Source organism: Pan troglodytes, chromosome 14, assembly GCF_028858775.2.
Source record: "Pan troglodytes isolate AG18354 chromosome 14, NHGRI_mPanTro3-v2.0_pri, whole genome shotgun sequence".
Classification (NCBI taxonomy): Eukaryota; Metazoa; Chordata; class Mammalia; order Primates; family Hominidae; genus Pan; species Pan troglodytes.
In genome coordinates, this window is record NC_072412.2 from 68,817,777 (window position 1) to 68,826,000 (window position 8,224).

Consider the following 8,224-nt stretch of genomic DNA (forward strand, 5'->3'; position numbering starts at 1 on the left):
GGCATTAATTGTCATTTGTAGATAGAGTGAAAGTGTCCACAACAGACCTGGAGTAACAATTCATAGGTCCTGTTTATCACCTGATGGTATATTCACTATGTCATACTTCTCTTATTGCAGAATAGTCTGTGTAAATATTTTGTAAGTTTTCTTTAATAAATACTATCTTCAATTACCACCTATAATCATATATAAAATGTCATTAAGGTAAATATTCTTAAATAGCCTTAGGTGCTAGTCTATAATCAACTTTGGAGAAAATTCTCAGGTGAGAAATATCTGCTTTAAATTTCCATCCTCTTTTTCCTGATATATCCATTTTACTTTTTCCACAAATTAGCAATATTAGAGTGTCCAATGATTTCATAAAACATTCTCTACTTACCTTTCCACTAACAACACATACACTCATAAGTTTGAATTTTAACCAAAGCTTTGTACTTAATTATATGTATACAGTTGATTATTGATAAGATAATAATGTTTTAATCATAGAAGCAAAATAATGTTGACCAAAGTGATTTTCTCTTATCCTAGATGATTTCCTGCTGCCTAGAATTGTGCCCTATATACACTATGCATTAAAAATGTTACCTTTCTAAGATTACAGTTTTTAATATAGGTAAATGCATTGTGATAGCTTACAAAAATGGCCCAAATATTTTATTCCTTCTTTTTTTCATCATATAATTTTTGCGGCATATTTTTAATCTGAATCTGGTTCAGCCATGTGCCCTTTTTTAGCCAGTGAAATGTTAGATGACAGGACATAAACAGAGGACTAAAAGACATATACCTGATCAGGCTTACTCTCACTCCTCTTTGTCTAGCACTGTATGTGAATATCACCAGGCTAGCCTGATGGAGTAGAAAAAGTATCCAGAGAATAGCTATGTGGACCAGGGTTTTCCAACCAAAGCCACCATGATATGAGCACAGTAGTTGCTACTTTTTTGTGATACTGGACTTTGTAACTGTATTATTGAATTATTATATGTATATACGTGTGTGCATATATATATGTTTTATATATAATATATACATATATGTGTGTTTTATATATAAATGTATATAATATGTATATTTATATATATCCTATATCACAGATAAACTAAATTAATACTTGTTGAAACACACAATGTTCTCTATAGAAAAATATTACTGTACAATGACTACTATAGAAAAGTATCTATCTATCTATCTATCTATCTATCTATCTATCTATCTATCTATTAGACAGAATGATGCCCCCACCCCACCCCAAAGATATTTTTTACCTAAGCCTTGGAATTTGTGAATATGTTAGGCTACATGGAAATGGGGAATTAAGATTGGATTGAATTAAGGTTGCTAATTCATTGACCTTAAAATAGGGAGATAGACCAGGTTATCCAGGTGGGCCCAATGAAATCACAAGAGTCTGTATAAATAGAGAGACAGTGTCAGAGTGACGTGATGCTAAGAAAAACTCGACCTTCCATTGCTGGCTGAGAAGATGTAAGGGGGCCAAAACCCAAGAAATATAGGTGGACTCTAAAAGTTGGAAAAGGTGAGAAATTGAATCACCTTCCAAAGCTTCCAGAAAGGAATACCACTCTGCCAACCCAGTGATTATAGCTCAATGAAACCTATTTTGAACTTCTAACCAAGAGAATTGTAAAATAATAAATCATGGTATTTTAAGCCACTAAGGTTGTAGTAATTTGTATAGCAGCAATAGGAAATAAATACATATATGAATATTATTTATGGAGTGTATGATGTAATAATATGTGTGTTACTATTGTAACAATTCAGTTATGGGACAATTATCCTCACTTAATTAATGAAGAGATGTAGATGTAAACTTTAAAAATAATACAGCCATACTTTAAATTAAGATTGTTTGAATCCAATCCCAGGATTTCAAACAACACATTAAAATTCTTATGTTATTTATTCATATATTGGTTATTTTCTTTATTGTAATACTAAGCTATTTAATGTTTCATATTTTAAAATGTTATTTCAAATATGCCATTAAAATTATCTAATATCTTTCAAAAGAAATAATTTCTAAATTTAAAGATGTAGCTTTCAAGCAACTAATGTTCACCTGAAATTATATTAACTTCGTATTATTTATCCAGGAACTATTTTTTTAATAGTTCATGTGTAACATGACATGATTATCACAATTGTTTGATTTTGGCTGATATAGTGTAATTGATATGTGCTGAAACAAAATTATGTTTTCTTGATTCTATAGTAAAAATAATCTCCAGATCATATTTTCATTATCTCAATGAAATTTTCAAAAATTGATGGGATTTTGTCCATAACATTTTGAGAATGTCAAGGAAAATACATAAGAAAAATAAAAATATACAGAAGCATTTTAATAAAAGATTGTTTTAATATGATTTTATTTTACATAATAAACATTATGTTAAATCCAAAGTATGCTATAATTGAGAATTGACAATGTTTATTCTGCTTCGTCTTCAATTTAAGAACATATAGATATACCCACTTTAGGCATTATTATAAAATTATATATCATGTTCTTCATAGAAAAAGTTTCACATATATAATGCTGATTTTGTTGTCAGATGTACAAAGCACTTGGGTACAATGCAGGTGAATAATAAGCTAAAATTTTTAGAGAGTCCTACTTATTTTAACATAGATCAACACTGACATATTTGCAGACTTTTGGGGGGACATTACATTTGTTTAGATAGCAGTAGACTACTCAGGGTTGAGTTCAAAATGAAAGCTTAACAAATGAGACTATTTTTGGGAAACTGAACGTTGGGTCCTAAGTTGGAAAGAAAGTGACTGATGTAACTAATTGTTTCAAGTAAGGTCCATTTCCAGTGATGGATCTGTCTCAAGCACTTAATAATACCCATCAGTTAAACTATGCTTTATTGATTGAGTGATTGATTCATTTTTGTTATCATTCTCACCAGATTCCATGTTATATTTATAATAAAAAAACTATTTTTACCTTCTGCAAAAACTATGAGTTTAAAAACAAGAAATTAGAAGATAATTATTCTGGGCCAAGCCAATCCTTTGAAGAAAAATAAACAAATATACTAACGTTAAGTATTAAGTTGTAAACCACTGAATTAAGACACTTCCTTGCTAATCTAATGCACTATTGAACCCCCTTGAAAGATAATCAGAAACGATTTATATACCATATCCATTTTAGCCTTTTTGTTATCTTTGCACACTTTGAATTTTAAAATTTTTGCAGAATATTTTAAGATAACAAAACATTTGTAAATAGAGTAGAACAGTGAAGAACAATATTAAAAACAAACTTTACATGTATAATCACTATGCTAGTATGATTTTCATGAATTTTATTAAAGCATTCAGGGTTATAACACTCTTTGTTTAAATCCACTTTAGCCTTGTGCAATTATGTTTCAGAGTTTTGTACTGCTTAGTCTGTACTGTCTGATAAATGCCCAGATAAAATTTTTTATGTCATAAGTAATAAATATTACTCAATTGATCCCATCCATGAGCTTTATAGTTTTATTATATTTTTTATAACCTTATACAATTTAATCAGTTAAATACTATACCTGATGTACCTATGACAGTATGTATTCTTAGTTGTAGTCAAAACAAACAGAAAACAAAGATATATCTGTAAACACACAATCACACAAACTCACACTCACACATATTTGCATCTGAGTTTCTTAATATATAATGTACGCATTAAAATAAACTCCTTGTAAGGGTACACTAAGTATTAGGCCAGGTGCGGTGGCTCACATCTGTAATCCCAAGTCTTTTAAAGGTTGAGGCGGGCGGATCACTTGAGGTCAGGAGTTCAAGAGCATCCTGGACAACATGGTGAAACCCCATCTCTACCAAAAAATACAAAAATTAGCCAGGTGTGGTAGCACACACCTGTAGTCCCAGCTACATGGAAGGCTGAGGTGGGAGAATTGCTTGAACCCAGGAGGCGGAGGTTGCAGTTACCTGAGATCGCACCACTGCACTCCAGACTGGGCAACAGAATGAGACCATGTCTCGAAAAAAATTAAAAGAAAGTATATTAAATATCAGTAGGAACACATATATTAGGCATACAGAATCATTGATTAATGCATAGGAGATAATACATTCTAAATAAGTGTAACAACATTTATTAAGATTGCTGTTATTGCCGTTATTTACATATGAAAAGAAAATGATAAACTTATCCAGGTTTGCATTTATTGAGTAGTCTTACTTAGTGTTTGATAATTTGAATTTCTTTTAATGGAACTATCTTCACCCTGTACATTGTTTTCTACTCCAACAGAAAAAGAGGTGTTCAAATTAAAAATAAGATTTGACATATCTATACTGAAGCAAATGTCACTCGTGAAGAATAAATGACTAATTATATGGACCAGCTTAGTAGATAAAACTGGGTAAGTAAAAGTAAATTAAAATATGGACTCAGTTCAGATAGAGCTGGATTAGCAATATGACACCAAATGTTACAACAATATTACTTTGTGCCTATTTGTATTTCATGATTCTAATTATTCTCTTTCATAACATAAAGATAATAAGAAAACCCACTGCACATAATTATGATAAGAATTTAATGAGAAAATACATGTGAAGTTCATATTACAAAGCTCATAATTTAATTAAGAACAAGTACATATTAGCTGTAATAAGTATTATAATCATTTCTATTTTATCCATGGCCACTATTTTAAACGCTGACCTATTATATTCTGTATATATAGTAATAATTTTTTTCTCCTATTATACAAAAGTTTTACACTCTTTTTCAATTTTAAATATTGTCATATTGCCAAGTTGACAAAACTGACAAGATCACAATAAAGAAATTCCAAATTTATGATTTATCACACTAAAAAGAAACCTCAGTTTTAGATCCTGGATAGAATCTCACCAAAATTATTGAATTTAAAAATTCACAGCTTGGAGACTAGTATACATCATAGAACAGTTCTTAAAAGTTAAATTAAGGATACATAAACATTTTGTAAATGTGTTTCTTGAATTTACAGCAATTAACAGCTTCACTGCAATCTGTGACTTTTACACGATATTGCTGATGCACTAAGTAAATGGTGATTTCTAACGAGAGCATTCTTGTGAGATAAAGAAAAAAAATTTGTTGACTCAATTAATTATGGTCGCCTCTAAACTGCAGAACATAAACACAAAGATTGTAGTAATAGCAGTATTGATTCCTTTTCTTCAGGTCTCATTTTACCACTTGAATTTACTTTTAATCCCACTTTTATTCATATTTTTAATTTTAGTCATGAAGACATTGCAATAAAAACATAAGGATATATCAATCAATAGCTTATGAAAAGAGTTTCTATAGATGAAAATATGCACAAATATGAAAATGTGTTTGAGTCAATCAACAACAAATTGGAGAGTACCAGATTAATGAGAAAGACCAGGTGAAGCTGGTCTCTCCTAAAACACACACATACACACACAATATATTTTAAATGACAGTAAAGTTAAACACAAAGAATAAAAATAGGAGATCCTACAATTCTATAATAAGAATTCTAACAGGTGTGAAGAGAGGAAGTATTCTGTGCATCCATCATTCATTCATTCATATCCCCATTTGTTTATCAATTCATTTACCATCCAACAATATTTATGTACCTCCAGAAACTTCTTTCATATTTAGAGATAAGAGTGATAAATTTGAGAAAAATAAATAAGTCTATTCTTTAAAAGTTCACACAGTGTCTAAAACGTGGGGAGTGATTTGAAAGTAAATACACAACACAATATAAAACAAAATACATAATATGGTAGTAAGTGATAAGTAAGAGTGACCTTGTGAATATCGAATAGGGAGTGTTCCAGAAAAATAGCAAAAGTAAATGCGAAAACCCTAAGGCAAGAATGTGTTTGCAGTCTCTGTGGAACAAGTCAAAGGTGATAGAGGGTGAGACATAGGGAAGTTATTAGAAGAGGCAACCAAACATTAATAGTAGAAATAAAGGAATATGGACAATATATTTTTAAAGTCATCTATCTGAAGAAATATCTTAGTGCAGAAGTCAAATGAGTTAATGATAACAAATAACACCGATGAAAATAAATTTGTAAGTAGATACATGTTGGTCCTTTAAAAAATCAAGAATGAAGAAGAAACTCTACAGTCCAGTAGACAGAAATGAAGAAATAATGAGGTTGACGTTAAGCTGTTCTGCAATGCCAAATGTCAGAAAACAAGGGCTCATTATCTGCATTATATTTAAAAAAGGTTGTGCCCTCTGTGACAAAATCTGTCAGGCTGTCTTTCACATGGGAGGTGAGAGAAGGACATTCACTGACTGCAAGGAGTCAGAAAGTGGGCAATTGTCATAATCTCTTTAGGAAAAATAGTAGAGATAACAAGGTATTAATTGACAGCAATGGAGAAAATATCTGTAAAATAAACAGAATACCAAATACTTTAGTAACAATTACAGAAACTCTAAATAAAGTAGTGCTAACATGATTATGAAACAATACAATGTTGAAAATTGTTAAAATATGAAGTATTATAAAATTGCAATAAAATCTGGGGAAAATACGCTTTTGTTTTGTGAAAATTAATAAATGATAAACGTTGGATAAGAGTAAATACATATGGAAGAGTTGGGGAAATGATATTAGTGCACAACAACAATAATAAGAGGAATTGAATACTTAATGGCAAGGTCTGCTTTAAAAACATTTTATTTAGGGACATATTTAAACCTCTTAAGCCTGTAACATATTTTCTAGTATTACCTACAATCAAAATTATATTTTTAAGCAAAACTGACTTGTAAGGAAGGCAAATGATTTTCAAAGGAGTGAAAGAAAAAAAAACCCTCAGTTTCAGAGCAGTCCATTTATTCACCTGAATAGCAATGGTTTTTCATATACAAAAGTTGTCCTGGGCATAGTTAGAGAGAAAAGATAATTTGAAGTCTGAGGGGGAGATGGAAAGATGGGAAGGAATGAAAAACAAAGGTCTAGAATTCCAGTGAGTGGGTGAAGCTCTGGAGGGGGTAACATGATCAGGGAGTAATTAGTATAATCAATATCAGGGTGTCCAAAAAGTACTTCTAGTGTTAAGGAAAACACATATGCATTTCAACTTTGACTGTGACAGGCAGTAGAATGCAACTTTTCATGTCATAATCATTCAAAAAATTACAGTTCTTTTGTACATAGCAGGCCTCAATTCCTGACGTCTTTGGAATCTGTGTGTAAATATGATAGAGGAATAGTTGATAAGAGCAGTGAAGTGAATTCACAGGCAGCAGAAACTTCGGACCAGAAATGACTGACACCTTGGCTGGAGTACTGGACTTTCAGCAATATAGGAAGTGAAAGCTTAGGTCAAATATATTTGGATATTAAACTGATAGGGAAAAAAGCATCATGTTGTAGATAACTATTATTATAAGTGTAATATTTAAAATTATTTCCAACAAACAACTGCCTATGAAGATGATCACCATGGCACTATTTATAATAGGAAACTTTTCTAAATATAACTTTTATTCCTAAATAAGGGATTAGATAAGCAATATATATGTTAAAATACACACATAAAATACATATATATGTACATATCATCCATTCACTTTACATTACAAAACATTATGATAATGCTGATTTTTTCAGGACAGTTTAAAGAAAAAAAATAAAGATAAGTGCTAGAAGCTGTAGTGTGATACCGACCACCTCTTCTGAATCTATGTGGTTTAGGTGTGTTTCTTTTGTTTGTTTTTTAACTTTCACTTTAGGTTCAGGAGGATGTGTGCAGGTTTGTTTTATAGATAAATTGCATGTCACAAGGTTTGATATATAGATTATTTCATCAGCCAGGTGATATGGTTTGGATTTGTGTCCCCACCAAATCCCATGTTCATTTTTTTTTTTTTTTTTTGACAGTCTCACTCTGTTGCCCTGGCTGGAGTGCAGTGGCACAATCTGGCTCACTGAAGCCTCCGCCTCCCAGGTTCAAGCAATTCTCCCACCTCAGCTTGCCGAGTAGCTGGGGACACAGGCATGTGTCACCACGCCCAGCTGATTTTTCTATTTATAGTAGCGACGGGGTTTCACCATGTTGCCCAGGTTGGTCTCGAACTCCTGACCTCAAGTGATCCACCCGCCTCGGCCTCCCAAAGGGCTGGGATTACAGACATGAGCCAACTGCGCCTGGCCTCGTGTT